This window comes from Scyliorhinus torazame, chromosome 17, assembly GCF_047496885.1.
Source record: "Scyliorhinus torazame isolate Kashiwa2021f chromosome 17, sScyTor2.1, whole genome shotgun sequence".
Lineage (NCBI taxonomy): Eukaryota > Metazoa > Chordata > Chondrichthyes > Carcharhiniformes > Scyliorhinidae > Scyliorhinus > Scyliorhinus torazame.
Window position 1 is genome coordinate 41,422,120 of NC_092723.1, and position 18,094 is coordinate 41,440,213.

Genomic DNA, 18,094 nt, shown 5'->3' on the forward strand with positions numbered 1-18,094 from the left:
AAGCACTGGGGCTGTGATACTAAAGGACCAGCAAATCCCTCATAACTGGACAGCAGCCATATTGTTGACATCAAAGTTGCTTGTTACAGGGCAGCATGGTAGCATAGTGGTTAGCACAGTTGCTTCACAGCTCCAGGGTCCCAGGTTCGATTCCCGGCTTGGGTCACTGTCTGTGTGGAGTTTACACGTTCTCCCCGTGTCTGCGTGGGTTTGCTCCGGGTGCTCCGGTTTCCTCCCACAGTCCAAAGATGTGCAGGTTAGGTGGATTGGCCATTCTAAATTGCCCTTTGGCAAAAAGGTTAGGTGTGGTTACGGGGATAAAGGGGGATAGGGTAGAGGCATGGGGCTTAAGTAGGGTGCTCTTTCCAAGGGTCGGTGCAGACTCGATGGGCTGAATGGCCTCCTTCTAAATTCTGTGGTAATTCTATGGTTACAAATTGCAGCCTGCCCTTACTCAGGATGGGATTGTTTAACAGCATTTGGACTGATCTTTCTTGTATTCAAATCAGTTTTGTGTGTTACAATACATTTTATTTAGCCAATGGTGTGACAATATGTATATTGTAAGAATAATGACGGGTTCCTTGAGAGGGTCGGTACAAGGGTTCTTTAGGCGGTGCCAACCGTTCTTAGACTTTCTGGCAGAATGATAGACATTTGTCAATGGCAGCAGCAGCTCGGGGAGGGAGGGTTTACTTTATTTTTGTTTATGTTATTTACACTGGAGGGTCTGAGGGGGTATATACACCTGTTGTGTTAAGTCGGGGTGTTAATGTTAATTTATTATTTATGTACAGGGGGGAGGGGTTTGGGGGGTTGCTTTTTTAAATTGTGTTTTGTACTTAACCTTGTTGGGTTGTTTTTTCTTTCTCATTTTGTCATTGATATTTTATGAAAACCTTTTATAAAAAATTTTTTTTTTAAAAGAATAATGAAGGGTCAACAATTTACTGTAACTGTATCCAACCACTAGATGGCGATCAAATGCATACACGTGGATCACATGATACTCTTGATTGGGGGAGAAGGTTGTTCAGCGAGGTAGAGGTTAGTCATGTTATCAGGAGCTCTGTAATTAGAATCATAGATCTGTTATCTTTTATATTTTAGCAAGCAAGTTGAATCTATTTAGTTGTAGTGTTAATGAATTAGCTGTGTTCAAAACTTACCTTGATGTTCTTTGTGGGACACTACACTTCAAAGCCATCCACATTTAGAAAGCAAAGAACATCACAAATGGTGGCACTATTTGGATTCCAGAACATAAGCAATGTATACATTAGAGGCAGGTTTATTAAGTGTTGACATTTCTTGAAATTGACCCACATTGGGGTGGGAGTGCAGCATAAAATGAGGAGAAATGGTATCAGGATGCAAAGAAGCAAGGTGCACATTTTCAAAAGTCTGCTGCCAGGTTAAGAAAATATGGAATCAGCTGAAAAAAGGACATTTCTCCCTCCAAACCTCAACCCTCTACTTCTCCAATCAGGACATCTCATTGCATTTTGTAGAACCCAAATGTTTTTGCCTCAATTACCTGGTTTGCTAGATTAATCCAACAAGTAAATCACTTTGAGTAAAGCTTTCCGTGATTGTGGTATAAATGATTCTTCACTCATTTACGTCCTCTGGCACTACTTTGAAGTGGTAATCTGGCCTGACCTCATTTATTTTCATAGTAAAATTGCTGGTACCTGTCCCGTACATTTAATCAGTCATCCACATTGCAGCTGACAAGCCAGTCAATTTCCTTCCACCTGAATGGTTAAGTGTTTAAAGTGGCCCCAAAGACAGGCTGAGCAGTCAGAAAGGTTTGCTTTTGGTTTTCATTCCTCTGAAATAAAGCACTGCTGAGACAACTGAATCTGTGCCTTGTCTTGTCCTGCGTCTTGCATTCAATAAAAGCAATGCAGACCAGAAAAAGCAATTGCAGCTCGCTGCTATTAGGCATTCAATTCCATGGATAAGTTTATAACAGGTCAATTTAATCGCAGTTTGTATCTGAAGAAGGCCATCCAGCTCTGGTGATTGAACAATTATGCAACAAGTGAGAAGTTAAGGGCGGTGGGTTTTGAAGATGATGCTCTTCGGGCATTGATACAGAAGGCATAACGCCTGCGAGTCTGAAATACATCTAAGCTGCGTTTGATCTGGCAGGCATAGCAGGAACTAGTAGGAGGTGAATCATGTGTCTTGAAGCTACAGAGAAAGTAAAAGAAAGTTATTAAGCTAAAATGAAAGTACCAAGTTATACTGCTGCCGTAATCGATATATGGGCATACATAGAACATAGAACATAGAAAATACAGCACAGAACAGGCCCTTTGGCCCACGATGTTGTGCCGAACCATTGTCCTAGATTAATCATTATATATGGGCATACATAGAACATAGAAAATACAGCACAGAACAGGCCCTTCGGCCCACGATGTTGGGCCGAACCGTTGTCCTAGATTAATCATAGATTATCATTGAATTTACAGTGCAGAAGGAGGCCATTCGGCCCCCTGAGTCTGCACCGGCTCTTGGAAAGAGCACCCTACCCAAACTCAACACCTCCACCCAACACCAAGGGCAATTTTGGACACTAAGGGCAATTTATCATGGCCAATCCACCTACCCTGCACATCTTTGGACTGTGGGAGGAAACCGGAGCACCCAGAGGAAACCCACGCAGACACGGGGAGGACGTGCAGACTCCGCACAAACAGTGACCCAAGCCGGAATCGAACCTGGGACCCTGGAGCTGTGAAGCGATTGTGCTATCCACAATGCTACCGTGCTGCCCTTAAGAACAATTAAATCTATACTATATTATTTTACCGTAATCCATGTACCTATCCAATAGCTGCTTGAAGGTCCCTAATGTTTCCGACTCAACTACTTACACAGGCAGTCCATTCCATGCCCCCACTACTCTCTGGGTAAAGAACCTACCTCTGATATCCCTCCTATATCTTCCACCTTTCACCTTAAATTTATGTTCCCTTGTAATGGTTTGTTCCACCTGGGGAAAAAGTCTCTGACTGTCTACTCTATCTATTCCCCTGATCATCTTATAAACCTCTATCAAGTTGCCCCTCATCCTTCTCCGTTCTAATGAGAAAAGGCCTAGCACCCTCAACCTTTCCTCGTAAGACCTACTCTCCATTCCAGGTAACATCCTGGTAAATCTTCTTTGCACCTTTTCCAAAGCTTCCACATCCTTCCTAAGATGAGGTGACCAGAACTGTACACAGTACTCCAAATGTGGCCTTACCAAAGTTTTGTACAGCTGCATCATCACCTCACGGCTCTTAAATTCAATCCCTCTGTTAATGAACGCGAGCACACCATAGGCCTTCTTCACAGCTCTATCCACTTGAGTGGCAACTTTCAAAGATGTATGAACATAGACCCCAAGATCTCTCTGCTCCTCCACATTGCCAAGAACTCTACCGTTAACCCTGTATTCCGCATTCATATTTGTCCTTCCAAAATGGACAACCTCACACTTTTCAGGGTTAAACTCCATCTGCCACTTCTCAGCCCAGCTCTGCATCCTATCTATGTCTTTGCAGCCGACAACAGCCCTCCTTACTATCCAAAACTCCACCAATCTTCGTATCATCTGCAAATTTACTGACCCACCCCTCAACTCCCTCATCCAAGTCATTAATGAAAATCACAAACAGCAGAGGACCCAGAACTGATCCCTGCGGTACGCCACTGGTAACTGGGATCCAGGCTGAATATTTGCCATCCACCACCACGCTCTGACTTCTATCGGTTAGCCAGTTTGTTATCCAACTGGCCAAATTTCCCACTATCCCATGCCCCCTTACTTTCTGTAGAAGCCTACCATGGGGAACCTTATCAAATACAGTTAGATAAAATCCCCCAACCACTTAATTGTGAACATGTGGAGCCATAGAAGAGACCACGGATGTTAAATGTACTACAGCTGCAGAACAATATGCACACAATGCAATTAAGTATACATAGTTACCAATCTAGTCCTCAACGATGTTGAGTGATAGGCAGTGGAAATTTAAACAAAAAATTCCTCATACCCTATATAGAAACCATTATAAATGGACAGGCATCCCACACCATACACTAATAAGAAGACCTGATTAACTTACATGTTCTTAACATTAAATTGGTGTGGCAGCACGGTGGTGCAGTGGTTAACACTGCTGCCTCACCACACCAAGGACCCGGGTTCGATCCTGGCCCCGGGTCACTGCCCGTGTGGAGTTTGAACATTCTCCCCATCTCTGCGTGGGTCTCACCCCCATAACCTAAAGATGTGCAGGGTAGGTGGATTGGTCACGCTAAATTACCCATTAATTAGAAAAAAAGAATTGGGTACTCTAAGGTTATCAAAAAAAATAAAAAATTTTAAACATGAAATTGGTGAAGTGACAGCACTAATCATAGCAGCTCGCTGATTGGCAGGGTAGGAAATCTGTGGGGTGACCAGTTTTGCTGGGATTGCAGGAACAACAGCTTGCATTTATAGAGCCTCTTTGCTATGGTAAAACATACTGAGGTGCTTCATAGGATGTACATCAAACAAAATTTGAAACTACGCCACATTAGGAAATATTACGACAGATGACCAAAAGCAAATTACTTCGGATATTGGAAATCTGAAAATGCTGGAATTACTCAGCAGGTCATACTACATCTGTGAAGGTAGAAATAGAGTGAATGGTCAGAAATTTCTCACTGGCTTCAGGATCCCATTCGCCCTAACCAAATGTGGATCACGAACACGCACTTGCCAGCAGCGGGACCAGCTGAGCAATTTTAAAGAGGCAACCTCCTGATTGGTCCTCTCCGAGCCTACCATCCAATCAGAGAGCGGATAGCTCTGAAGCATCATCAGAGCCACCTGCAGGAGTCGAGGGGCGCTGCTGAGGCAGAGAGGAGACATGGGAGTACTAAGCGTTATTTTAAATTCTGGATGGTTGAATTGGCTCCCACCCTCTCTGCAGTGGGCAGCCAATCAGAATCCTGCTTCCTGCTGGGAAACATCTGCGGCAGCACCAGTGACTTGGGAAGCTACCCTGATAGAGCTCCTGCTATTTTACCGGCCCCAACAAATCCCTTCCAGCCACCCAGGGTTGAGTAAAACTAAGGCAAATGTTTCAGGTCAATGATTGTCAGAACCGGGCCTTAATTTTCAGGATGGCAAGAGCTTGGTGATCATCATCCGGAGGGTTTGCAGGGACTCTGGCAGGCCTGCTGCTATTTCACGCACTGATTTGCAGGAGGTCTCCAGTCCATGAGAGGAGGACATCCTAAGTCTGAAGGGGCATACCCGGTCGAGATCAAAGAGAACTTTCTCTGTTGCCCACCCTCAGTCATTGGGAACCTGCCAGCCTAGAGGTTGAGGTTAAGCGGGAAAAGGCCTTAATTGGGACATGGTGGGCTTCCCATCCAAGGCCCTGTCCTCCCCATTGTAAAATCATGTCTGTGTTGGGATGAGTGGGATCCGAGAGGGAATCCTGGCTGTGCCATTTTGTGAGGTTCTGAGGTAGGGTGGGGCATTGCATAAAATTCTGTCCCCGGAGAAAATTAGAGATGGTTCAAGAGTTTAAGCAACGCAGGGAAAGAAGAAAAGGGGAGACCGTCGATAGGATGGAAGACAGGATAGATTAAATGACAAAAGAGATGAGGTGCAAGGCAATAGGAGATTGTCGTGGGACAAGTAAATAACCAAAAGATGGGTCCAGAGGAGGTTTGGATTTAAAGAGCAGAAACATGACTAACTGCTGCTGTCCAAAGACAATTTAAAAAAACACAAGAAAAACTACCAAAAATTAGTGAAGGGCAAAGGTTATGATATGAAATTGTTGAACTCAGTGTTGAGTGCAAAAGATTGTAAAGGGCTTAATCAAAAGATGAGGGGCTGCTCTTCAAGCATCTCTGAAATTCACTGGAACAGTGCAGGAGGCCAACGACGGAAAGGTCAGAGTTGGAGTACGGCAGAGAATTAAAATGACAAATTACCAGAAGCTTGGGGCCATGCTTGAGGGCTAAATGGAGTGGCCCACAAAGCGGTTACCCAATCTACATTTGATATCCCAATGCGGAGGAGACAATATGATGAGCCATGAATACAATGTACTGAATTAATTAAAGTGTGTGTATATCAGTGTTTCACTTCGAGTGCTTGGGGTCTTAGATGGTGAGAAGAGAGGATATAAAATGGGCAGGTTTTACATCTCCTATGCTTGCATGGAAGGTGCCTTGGGAAAAGGTAGTGATGTTTGAGGTAATTGAGTACAGAAGGGGTGTCACGATGGGAATGGTCCCATCAGAATGTTGAAGGCGGAAGAGAAGGGTGGGGAAGATGTGTTTTGTGGAGGCATCGCACGGTGGGAGATGGGAATAGCAGAGGATGATCAATTGAATTCGGAAGTTGGTGACAAGGGAAAGTCTAACATGGTTTTGGGAGCGAAGGGAAGGGGCGAGACCAAATGTTGGGTAATGGGATGGACATAGTTAAACCGTCAGTTGAAGAAAAAGGAAGACATATCAAAAATACTGGTTTTGCATTGTCGAAACAGACGCGATGGAGACAGAGCAACTGCGAGAATAGAATACAGTCCTTCCTGGAAGCAGAGTGTGAGGAAGTGTAATTGAGGTAGCTGTTAGAGTCAGTGGGCTGATAGTGAATATTGGTCTGTTGTCCATTTCAGTGGATTGACTGAGAAGAAGTCAAGGAAGGGAAGAGTTGAAGATGAAGGAGGATGGAAATTGGAGCAGAGTTAATAACATTTTCCAATCCAGGGCACGAGGAGGGAATGACACCAATGCAGTCAACAATGGACTGGGAAAAGGGCTGAGGGAAGGAACCAGATTGGAAAGGAAGAAATAATTTTCCCCATATCCCACAAAAGTCAGGCGCATCTGGAATTGAGATACACTCCAATAACAATGCCTCTTATTTGGAGGAATCGAATGGAGTCAAAGGAGATGCTCAATGTGAGAACAGGTTCCTCCAGGTAGAGGGGTATATTGGTGAATGGGCCTGATTGGGCCTCTATTAAAGGAAGAAGCAGAGAACCCTCAAACCATTCTGATGGGGGTTGGAAGTGTAGACAAGTTGGATATCCATGGTGAAAAGGAAATGGTTAGGGCCAGGAAATGGAAGAGATGGCTAAGAATGTAGGTGAAAAGAGATTGGACAAGGCAGGAAAAAATAGGTGTTGAGATGGGAAAAAATTGACGCATCATCACAAATGGTCTCAGGGTGTGTTTAACATAGACTGCTGGAAGCAAGCCCTCCAGGAACTTCAAACATTTATTAACTGTATGCAACTATGTACAGGGATGATAATTGTCAGGGTCCAGACCAGAGCCCCTAGGGCGGGATTCTCTGTTAGCTGACACTGAAATCGTGAAACACGATTGGACGGAGAAGAGGTTCCGACCGCTAAAATCGCGGTGCTCCGATTTGACGCTAAATTGCTAGTCTCCGTCACCTCGACAGCGCTGTCAATGCGGTCTGGAACGCACGGACAGTAGACACGATTTGCTTACGATTAGCAGGCCTGACCAGTATTCTCCGGGGCCTCTGTGATGCTCCGAGTTCCCGACAGCGCGGTTCATTAGTGCTTTTAAAAATTATGAAACCGGCATCGTGGCTGCTGAGGGAGAGAGAGGGGTTACAGAAAGGGACCAACATCGCCATAGTTTGCTGACAGTTGTGCCACTGGCCGAGGGGCTTCTGCCAGGGGGAAGTAGCAGGGAGAGGCCAGGAGATGGGCTGTGGGGTCAGGGTAGACGGGCATGGAACACTATTGCCGCAGCCAGAGAGGCAGCTCACGCCGCTGACAGTCCACTGCATACTTAAGGTCACGGATCATATAGGTGTCGCCCCAGTCCACCCCACTATGTGCCCTCTGGCCCCACCTGACCCATTAGCTGTAAGGGCGCGCTCCAGCACAACCAGTGCCATCTTGTTGCCTGGACTGAGTGTCTGTGGGGATTGTAATGTGTTTATGCGTCTGCAGCTTGTCAGTCAATCACGGACCCGGCGAATCCTGCACCGTTTTTCATTGGAATCGATTGTGTTCCATGTGGTGCCGGTCCCAGCCCCTCCACAGTTGCTGAATCGATCCAGGTTCAGCGCCAGTTTTGCTGTCGTGAAAGTCCACAAATTCTGCGTCGGCGTCAACACTCTAAGAAACCAAGAATCCGGCCCCAATCTTTTGTTAAGATCCCAGACTAGAATCCATAATTTGTATTTGGTAAAACTGTGAGGAAATGCCACTGCGCCACAGGAGTAACAACACTGACCAGTAGACAGCTTTATGGTGAAGCAAACTTGAATTTAAACACAGAATAAAACACATTAGCAACAATTAGCTTACATTTAACAGTTACAACAGTTACAACATCTCTTGAATACCACTCGTGAATAACAATCAGATTTTACTTGCCTATCTTGGGACATGATGTGGAGATGCCGGCGTTGGACTGGGGTGAGCACAGTACGAAGTCTTACAACACCAGGTTAAAGTCCAACAGGTTTGTTTCGATGTCACTAGCTTTCGGAGCGCTGCTCCTTCCTCAGGTGAGGAAGGAGCAGCGCTCCGAAAGCTAGTGACATCGAAACAAACCTGTTGGACTTTAACCTGGTGTTGTAAGACTTCGTACTATCTTGGGACAGTCATCGGGAGAGAGATATTTCTTTAGGACCAAACTGAATCCTGTCTGGTCCAGCTTGGTGTTCCAGAAGCAACTGTCAAACTTCGCCCTTCCCATTAACTATGCCGCCTACAATCCAAAAGTACACCCCATACTTGTGTCTTGTTACAAAAGGTTACAGGCCACCCCTGCAAAATTCAGTGATTCTCTCCCTTTGTAATCACAGCAAAAACACAAACTTTAAAATATGAAAATTTCTCACATTCGTCACATAGCAATTAGGGGGATTTTTGGCAGGATTTAAAATGTACAAAGAACAAAGAACAAAGAAATGTACAGCACAGGAACAGGCCCTTCGGCCCTCCAAGCCCGTGCCGACCATGCTGCCCAACTAAACTCAATCTTCTACACTTCCTGGGTCCGTATCCCTCTATTCCCATCCTATTCATGTATTTGTCAAGATGCCCCTTAAATGTCACTATCGTCCCTGCTTCCACCACCTCCTCCGGTAGCGAGTTCCAGGCACCCACTACCCTCTGCGTAAAAAACTTGCCTCGTACATCTACTCTAAACCTTGCCCCTCTCACCTTAAACCTATGCCCCCTAGTAATTGACCCCTCTACCCTGGGGAAAAGCCTCTGACTATCCACTCAGTCTATGCCCCTCATAATTTTGTATACCTCTATCAGGTCTCCCCTCAACCTCCTTCGTTCCAGTGAGAACAAACCGAGTTTATTCAACCGCTCCTCATAGCTAATGCCCTCCATACCAGGCAACATTCTGGTAAATCTCTTCTGCACCCTCTCTAAAGCCTCCACATCCTTCTGGTAGTGTGGCGACCAGAATTGAACACTATACTCCAAGTGTGGCCTAACTAAGGTTCTATACAGCTGCAACATGACTTGCCAATTCTTATACTCAATGCCCCGGCCAATGAAGGCAAGCATGTCGTATGCCTTCTTGACTACCTTCTCCACCTGTGTTGCCCCTTTCAATGACCTGTGGACCTGTACCCCTAGATCTCTTTGACTTTCAATACTCTTGAGGGTTCTACCATTCACTGTATATTCCCTACCTGCATTAGACCTTCCAAAATGCATTACCTCACATTTGTCCGGATTAAACTCCATCTGCCATCTCTCCGCCCAAGTCTCCAAACAATCTAAATCCTGCTGTATCCTCCGACAGTCCTCATCGCTATCCGCAATTCCACCAACCTTTGTGTCGTCTGCAAACTTACTAATCAGACCAGTTACATTTTCCTCCAAATCATTTATATATACTACAAAGAGCAAAGGTCCCAGCACTGATCCCTGTGGAACACCACTGGTCACAGCCCTCCAATTTGAAAAACATCCCTCCATTGCTACTCTCTGCCTTCTATGGCCTAGCCAGTTCTGTATCCACCTTGCCAGCTCACCCCGATCCCGTGTGACTTCACCTTTTGTACTAGTCTACCATGAGGGACCTTGTCAAAGGCCTTACTGAAGTCCATATAGACAACATTCACTGCCCTACCTGCATCAATCATCTTATAATTCTTTGTTTGGCTTGGGATTATTGAACCTAAAGACAATGAGCTGGATTGTCCGAATTTGCGGATAAGTGCCGACGCCGGCGTGGGTTTTTCGACGCCAAAATCGGCACCGGACCCTCACCGATTCCGGGACCGATGAGGAGCTAGCAGCGGCGTCGGGCAAAACCCCCAGCTCCCGCACCAAAAACGGCCGGAGAATGGCCGTGTCCATGGGCGCGCATGCATTCGCACTGTACAACATGGCGTCGGCCGCGAGCGGATCATCCTGCCAGATAGTGTCCACCCTGGACAAAGGTTACAGGCCCCCCTCACCACTCTCGGATCACCCACCATAAGTCCACACAGCCCTCGCCAAAGCCCCCCCGGCCAGTAGCACGACACCCCCCTCCCCCCTCCTCCCTCCCCCTCCCCCACCGACTGACGGCGCTGGACACAGTCCCTCCCCCCACATCTACATCTGTCACAGTTCACCGTCTGATGCTAGTTTCACTGCTGTTTGGCCTTTCACACCTTTTGTTCTCTCTGGGGACTGCCATTATTAGCACTCTTTCCCCTTGGTTTCTGTGTCTATTCCCACCCCGTTTCCCTGAGTTTCTGTGGCTATGACTCATCTTTCATTCTCACTCCACAGTATAAATATCTCCCACTCTCTCTGTCTTTTAGCTTTGACAAAGGGTCATCTGGACTCGAAACGTCAGCTCTTTTCTCTCCCTACAGATGCTGCCAGACCTGCTGAGATTTTCCAGCATTTTCACTTTGGTCTCAGATTCCAGCATCCGCAGTAGTTTGCTTTTATAGAGGGAGGAATAAATCCTGTCCAGTCCCAATCCTAGTAGGTATATGTTCAAATGTGTCCAAGCACTGCCAAGGTTTAACAAGAAAGTTGTGTAAGCATTTTTAAACTCTTTCGAGAAAATGGCTGAATAATTAAATTGGCCAAAAACCATGTGAGTAATGTTAGTTCAATCAAAATTAATAGGTGGAGCTAGTGAAGTGTTTGAGTCATTGCGAGAGGAAGTATCTAGGGATTATAATGAGGTGAGGAAAGCCATTTTTAGTGCGTATGAACAAGTGCCAGAGGCCTACAGACAGAAGCTTATAAACCTGGAAAGGACCAGGTCGGACTTATAAAGAATTTGAAAGAATCAAACCAAATAATTTTAATAGTTGGATAAGAGGATTAAAAATAGACCGAACGTATGAAGCTTTAGCAAAATTATTATTCTGGAGGAAATTAAAGATTCACTTCCTGCAGTGGTGAGTACTCATGTGGCAGAGCAAAGGTTTAAGGCTACGGGCAGGCAGCAGAAATGGCAGATTGTTTTGAATTAATTCATAAATCAAGGTTTGGTTTTTGACATCACTTTCAATCCCGAAGGATAGAACCTGGGGTATGAAAAATCCACAGGTGGTCAAGGCAAAGAAGATATAGTTGGAGATATTACAGAGATGTTGCCTCAGGTTAAAAAAGAAACTTATGAGAGTGATAGGGGAGAAAAGAAAACTTAATGTTTTCATTGTAATAAAGTTGGACACACAAAATCGCAGTGTTGGTACCTTAAGAAAAGTAATGAGAAGACAGATGCCTTAAAATGGCTAAACCAGTGGAGTTTCTTAAAGGGGCTAAAAAAAACCATGGGTACATCTGAAGAAACGCAGAAGTGCGGACAACCTGACCAGAGGTTGGTTGATAAGCAGGGTTCAGATCTGTTTTAGATTTTATTTGTGAATGTAAGGTTTACTCATGTGTACAAGTTAGGTAAGGAAGTTAATATTTTCAGGAATAAAGGAGCAGGTCAATCTTTCATGATTGATAATGTATATTAGCTCCCGTTGCTCCTGGCACAAGAAGTTCAGGATAGGGTGATCTCGGGTGTATGGGTCGGGGAGGGCAAGGTGTCGGAAATACACCAGGAGTTGAAAGAAGAGGGGGAAGCGCTGATAGAAGAGTTGAAGGGTAAATGGGAGGAGGAGCTGGGGGAGGAGATCGAGGAAGGTCTGTGGGCTGATGCCCTAGGTAGGGTTAATTCCTCCTCCTCGTGTGCCAGGCTCAGCCTGATACAATTTAAGGTGGTCCACAGAGCGCACTTGACGGGGGCGAGGTTGAGTAGGACGTCCTGGGAGGGGGGGGGGAAAGGGGGGACTGCATGGGAGGGTGGATGAGCAAGAGATAACATCAAGGGTTGGGAAAACTGGCACGTACGGGTGAGGGCCAGTGTACAAAGCTGTGTAAATATATCATTTTGCCATGTATATATCTTGCTCTGCGCGATTTCTCGTTTTCTTTTTGTTACGGGGGGGGGGGGGGGTTATTGTTTGTAAGGGAGAAAAATTGTGTTAAAAAACTTTAATAAACATTTTTTTTTTAAAAAGATAATGTATATTAACTATTAGTATACTACATCTCCCCAAGTCTTTAATGCTACCCATTAAACATTCACACGCTATCCCACAACATCAACCTCGCCCAACCCCCCCCCCCCCCCCCACCCCCACACCAAAACCAACAGAGACCCTCAGGGCGGTGGCACTAAACGCTAACCATGCCAACCATGTTCTCGTCTCTCTTGAAGGACGTGTAGGATTGATGGTCCCCATGGGCGTGATTCTCCGGCCTCGTTGCGCTCTTGCTCGAGCAAAACGAGGCCGGTGAATAGCGGGAAAGGAGAAAATGAGAATCGCGCCAGGCGCCAAACAGTTTGAAATCAGGATCTCGTCATAGCGTGGTGAGAAACCAATTATCACCACTTAAACCCTATTTCTATAGAATCAACTAGAGCAACCCCATATCCTCCCGTCATTCAACGGCCTCACCAGCAAGTGCTGACCCTGGCACCGATTAGTACTCCTTTTGAAAAACGTGAACCTGGCGGAAGGACTTCTGTGAGCCGAGGAGGTGAGTAACTGCATTGCTCACAGGCAAAGAGACCGGGGGTGCTGGTCGTGCCACCCCAGTGCTCGGCGGGAGGTGGGGGACCCTCGGCTGGGGATGGGGACCCTCTGCAGGGACAGGTTGCCATGGGAAGGTGGAGGGGGTGGGGGGGCAATTGCACGTGTCACTAGCATGCCAACCCCTGGACCATGTGTCCCATTCTGGGGGCATCTCCCATCCTTACCTGTCTGCCCCACTGACCACCCATAACCCCCATCGACTGCCAAGGCCTCTGGCCATGCGGCTGAAGGATATTGCTAATAGGGAATTTGCAATCGTTGTTAAGTGACCACTTCACACAACCCAAGTGGATTCTCATGTAGCATTTGGAAGTCGTTGCCTAGCATTCCAATCACACCTTGATGCCTGGACATTATGCTTGAACATTGCGGGAGGCAGCACCGCACGTGCAACAGCCAACATCTGAGCACCTTGGTTCGAGCCCCGGCTGGCTCCGCCAGCCCTGACGGTTCCCCATGGTCCGCACTATCGTGTCGACGCCCTCGGTGATGCTCCTCGGGTGATTGGGCCATGCTCTGCAGCGCCTCAGCAATGTCCACCTGCGACTGGGACAAGCTCCGCAGCACCACGGCCATTCCCATCTGAGAGTGGGACATGTCCCGCAGAACCTCATCAAGGTCAGCCTGATACTGGGTCACATCCCCCGCCGAGTCCGACATTCTGCCGAGACCCTCAGCCAAGGCCGTCACCCACTGTGTGATGCATTGGATACCTTCACTTATGGTGCCGACGTTATGCACTCTCCACTGCGGTCACTACCCTAGCAGTACTGGCCTTGATGCCACGCATTGCCGGCAACATCTCCTGCGTCTGTAGCCTCTGGAAGTCCTCCAAGCGACTATGGGTCTGCTGGAGTGATGCTGATAGCTCCCTCTGAAAGTCCCGACCACATTTAGTGTCTCCATCAGCTCCGGGATTACCTCTTCCACAGGCTCAGCATCAGGCCTAAGATTCAGCAGCCCTCTGACTGCTGTCTCACCTGGGGGTTTCTGCCTCCACCAAATGTACATCATCAGCAGTGTGGTGCTCACCAGATTGTACCGCAGAAGCTTGACCACCAACATGTCCCATCGAGGTGCGTGTAACTGCACTGGCGGAGGGTGGGGATGACACCTGTGATGCAACTATTACGGTGGCATCCTCAGAGCTCTCCTCTGAGGTGGTCTCATGGAAGAATGGAAAGGGGCCACCCAGGATGGGCCAGCACCGTCGCTGGAGGACCTGTGGGAGAATAGACATGTGGTCAGTGGGTCAGTCCAGTGTCTAGCAAAAGTGAGTGCACTTAAGCAACAGATAATGACTCCTGCCACTGGGAAGAGGTGCTGTGCCATGCCAATGTCATATTCGTGAATGAATCAGACGGATAAAGAATTCTCAAGCGAGGTTCATGGTTCTTCTGCTGTACACTCGAGGTTTGTGTAATATGTGCACATTCTGTATTCACACCTGCACATTTCTTCCCTTCACTAGGCCTTGACATCTCAGGAGCTTTAACAATCACATCAACATGTGGAGTATAGCTGGATTTCACCTCAGTTTCTGTTGTTAGGTGCTGTTGTATCGGATTAGATGTTCTATTGCTTCTCTTCCTGGTACATCATGGGTGGTGCAGTGGCACAGTGGTTAGCACTGCTGCCTCACAGCACCAGGGACCCAGGTTAGATTTTGGCCTTGGGTGACTGAGTGGAGTTTGCACGTCCTCCCCGTGTGTGCGTGGGTTTCCTCCGGGTGCTCCAGTTTCCTCCCACAGTCCAAAGATGTGCAGGTTAGGTGGATTGGCCATGCTAAATTGCACATTAGTGTCCAGGGATGTGCAGGTTAGGTGGGGTTACGGGATATGGCGAGGGAGTGGACCTGGATTAAGTGCTCTTTCAGAGGGTGGGTGTAGACTTGATGGGCCAAATGGCCTCTTTCTGCACTGTAGGAACTCTATGAAATATCTGCAGGGACAGTCAGTGATACTTCAGCAGCTACTGCTTCTTCAGTTGAGGTCAGGTTTTTCTAAGCCAGGTTAATTTCTGCACCAGCTTTGTCTTCAGGCGAGTCAGTTCCTGCACCAGGTTGCTCTATGTTAATGGTATCCTCACTAGAATAGTTATGTGGATTGGTATCCTGGTCATCTTCCTCAGTGGTGATCTGGTCACCTCCACATTCATCATCCACCCTATCTTCGAAGAGGTGTGAAATTTGTATTAATAATAATAACTATAATTAAATATGCAGCAGATACAACTGGTTAACTGTTATCTACTTCCTAACCTCCCTTCTTTAACTGGCCAGCTTCTTCTCTGAGCATCCAGGATCCAACTGTCATTTCCTTGGTTCTCCGAAAACCATCCCACTCGGGTAGGGCGCAATCACTGCCTGTCGCCGGACAGAATACGGCCTTTTGTCAAATCATTGTCCACAAGACAACCAATCAAACCAAAACCCTCTGATGTCTAGGGTGCCAAAATATTTGAGGTCAGGGAGACAGGGTGGCGCACTGGTTAGCACTGCTGCCTCATGGTGCCGAGGTTCAATCCTGGCCCCAGGCCACTGTCCATGTGGAGTTTACACATTCTCCCCATATCTGTATGGGTCTCACCCCCACAACCCAAAGATGTGCAGGGTAAGTGGATTGTCCACTCTAAATTGCCCCTTAATTGGAAAAATTAAAAGCAAAATCTGAGTTCTGCTGTTCAAAAGCTAGCGCAGTGTATTACTTTGCAACTTTTGAGTTCCTCATTCCTCTGCTCGACCTCAGGGTCTGTGTCCATTAAACATCCATGGATAAAAAATAATAACAGCAAAGGAAAAGAAATGGGAAATAAGGTCATCAACAGGAAGAGCACCTTACATACCTCCCACCCTAAAAGGAATGAAATGTCAGGGCACGGGCGTTTCATTATGAGGTATGGAAGACTTAAATCACAAACATACAACCATTCATCCATCCTCATTATATACGTTCCCTTCCCAGTTCCTACATTGAAGACTAGTCAGCCCTTACCCTTATAAAACATCCACTATCGCATTATCCCTTCTGGGGATGTTTACAATTTTAAACATTGAACTGTTCTAATAATAAACCCCAACAGAATAATCTTGCGTTCCGGGTTTTAAACCTTTCTATAAACGCAAGTGGTCCATATAAGCTAAACTTTGTTTTTGTCATGCCGGACATATACCTCAAAGTGCTGAAGGGCTAGTATCAATGCTAAGGCTTCCCTTTCAATGGTAGAATGTTTTCTTTGCAATGGACATAGTTTTTATGAAAAATATCCCACTGGCCTTGCCATTCCTGCATTATCATCTTGTTGCAGCACTGCCCCCACACCCAGATCGCTGGCATCCATGGCCATTTTAAAGGTTCTGACGACGAAGTAGAAACTGTGGGGGGGGGGGGGGGGAGAAGAGACCGAAGGAAGGTGGGGAAACCACAAGAGAAGAGGAGGGAGCCCTACCCCTTTTCCTGTAAAAACTATAGACCGATCCAGAAGGCGGCGAAATGTACACCTGGTCAGTTAAACGAAGGACAAAATAAACCTTTCTGTATAATATAGTAAATTAGTGCGGGCAAGAAAAGTGTGATGTATATCTCCAACTGTTTATAAATATGAGAAATGCCAATAAAAAGATTTCACAAACAAAAATTTTTTAAAGGGTCTGGAAAAATCCAGGGTGGCCAGCAACAGTTCGCTTATTAAAATGGCCCTCAACTTCTCAAATGCTGCTTGGCAGTCGGCGGACCACACCATTTTCCATCTGTGCCCAGCACGTTGATTAAAGGTACCGCTTTGGTACTGAGGCTAGGTCCGAATTTCCTGTACAATCCGTACATAATCTCCGGTTTGGTTTTGGGGATGGGGAAATCTAATAATGCCCTTGCGTTGCTCTTCTGGGCACAACTCGTCCCTGTCCAACAACATGCCCTAGATAGGTAAATTTGACTTGGCAAACTCGCTTTCGGCCAAATTGATTGATAGCTTGGCCAACTCCAGTTCTTTGAATAATTCCCCCAATTACTCAATAAGCTCTATCCACATGTCACTATACATTACTACATTGTCCAAGTAGACCAAACAGTTAGGCATTCCAGTCACTACTTAGTACATAAGCCGTTGGAATGTAGCTGGTGTGTTTTTTGAGTCCCAGTGGTATCACCTTACATTGATACAATCCTCAGGGTGCTCCAAAGGCAGATATTTCCTTAGCCTGGGTGGTTTTTTTTTTAAATTTAGAGTACCCAATTCATTTTTTCCAATTAAGGGGCAATTTAGCATGGCCAATCCACCTACCCTGCACATCTTTGGGTTGTGGGGGCGAAACCCACGCAAACATGGGGAGAATGTGCAAACTCCACACGGACAGTGACCCAGAGCCGGGATCGAACCTGGGACCTCGGCGCCGTGAGGCAGCAATGCTAACCACTGCAGCACCGTGCTGCCCCTCTTAGCCCTGGGTGTTAACGGATCCTGCCAATATCCCTTTAATAGATCGATCTTCGACAAGAATGAAGCACTGCCTATTCTATCAATGCAATCCTCTAACCTTGGAATCGGTTATGAATCTGTTTTTGTGATGGCATTTACCTTCCGGTAATCTATGCAGAACCGGGTTGTTCCATCCGGATTAGGCAGTAACGGTAGCATTGTGGATAGCACAATTGCTTCACAGCTTCAGGGTCCCAGGTTCGATTCCGGCTTGGGTCACTGTCTGTGCGGAGTCGGCACATCCTCCCCGTGTGTGCGTGGGTTTCTTCCGGGTGCTCCGGTTTCCTCCCACAGTCCAAAGATGTGCAGGTTAGGCGGATTGGCCATGATAAATTGCTCTTAGTGTCGAAAATTGCCCTTAGTGTTGGGTGGGGTTGCTGGGTTGTGGGGATAGGGTGGAGGTGTTGACCTTGGGTAGGGTGCTCTTTCCAAGAGCCGGTGCAGACTCGATGAGCCGAATGGCCTCCTTCTGCAGTGTAATTT

At 46.7% G+C, this 18,094-nt stretch overlaps 1 long non-coding RNA gene across 1 annotated transcript in view; it reads right to left on the reverse strand.

Moving 5' to 3' along the window:
• Positions 1-1,290: 1,290 nt before the first annotated feature.
• LOC140393528 (uncharacterized) overlaps positions 1,291-18,094 on the reverse strand; it is a 53,791-nt gene continuing 36,987 nt past the window's right edge. Inside the window, exon 3 of the long non-coding RNA XR_011935649.1 lies at positions 1,291-2,199. This is a non-coding gene — a long non-coding RNA (uncharacterized lncRNA). The remainder of the gene's footprint in view (positions 2,200-18,094) is intronic.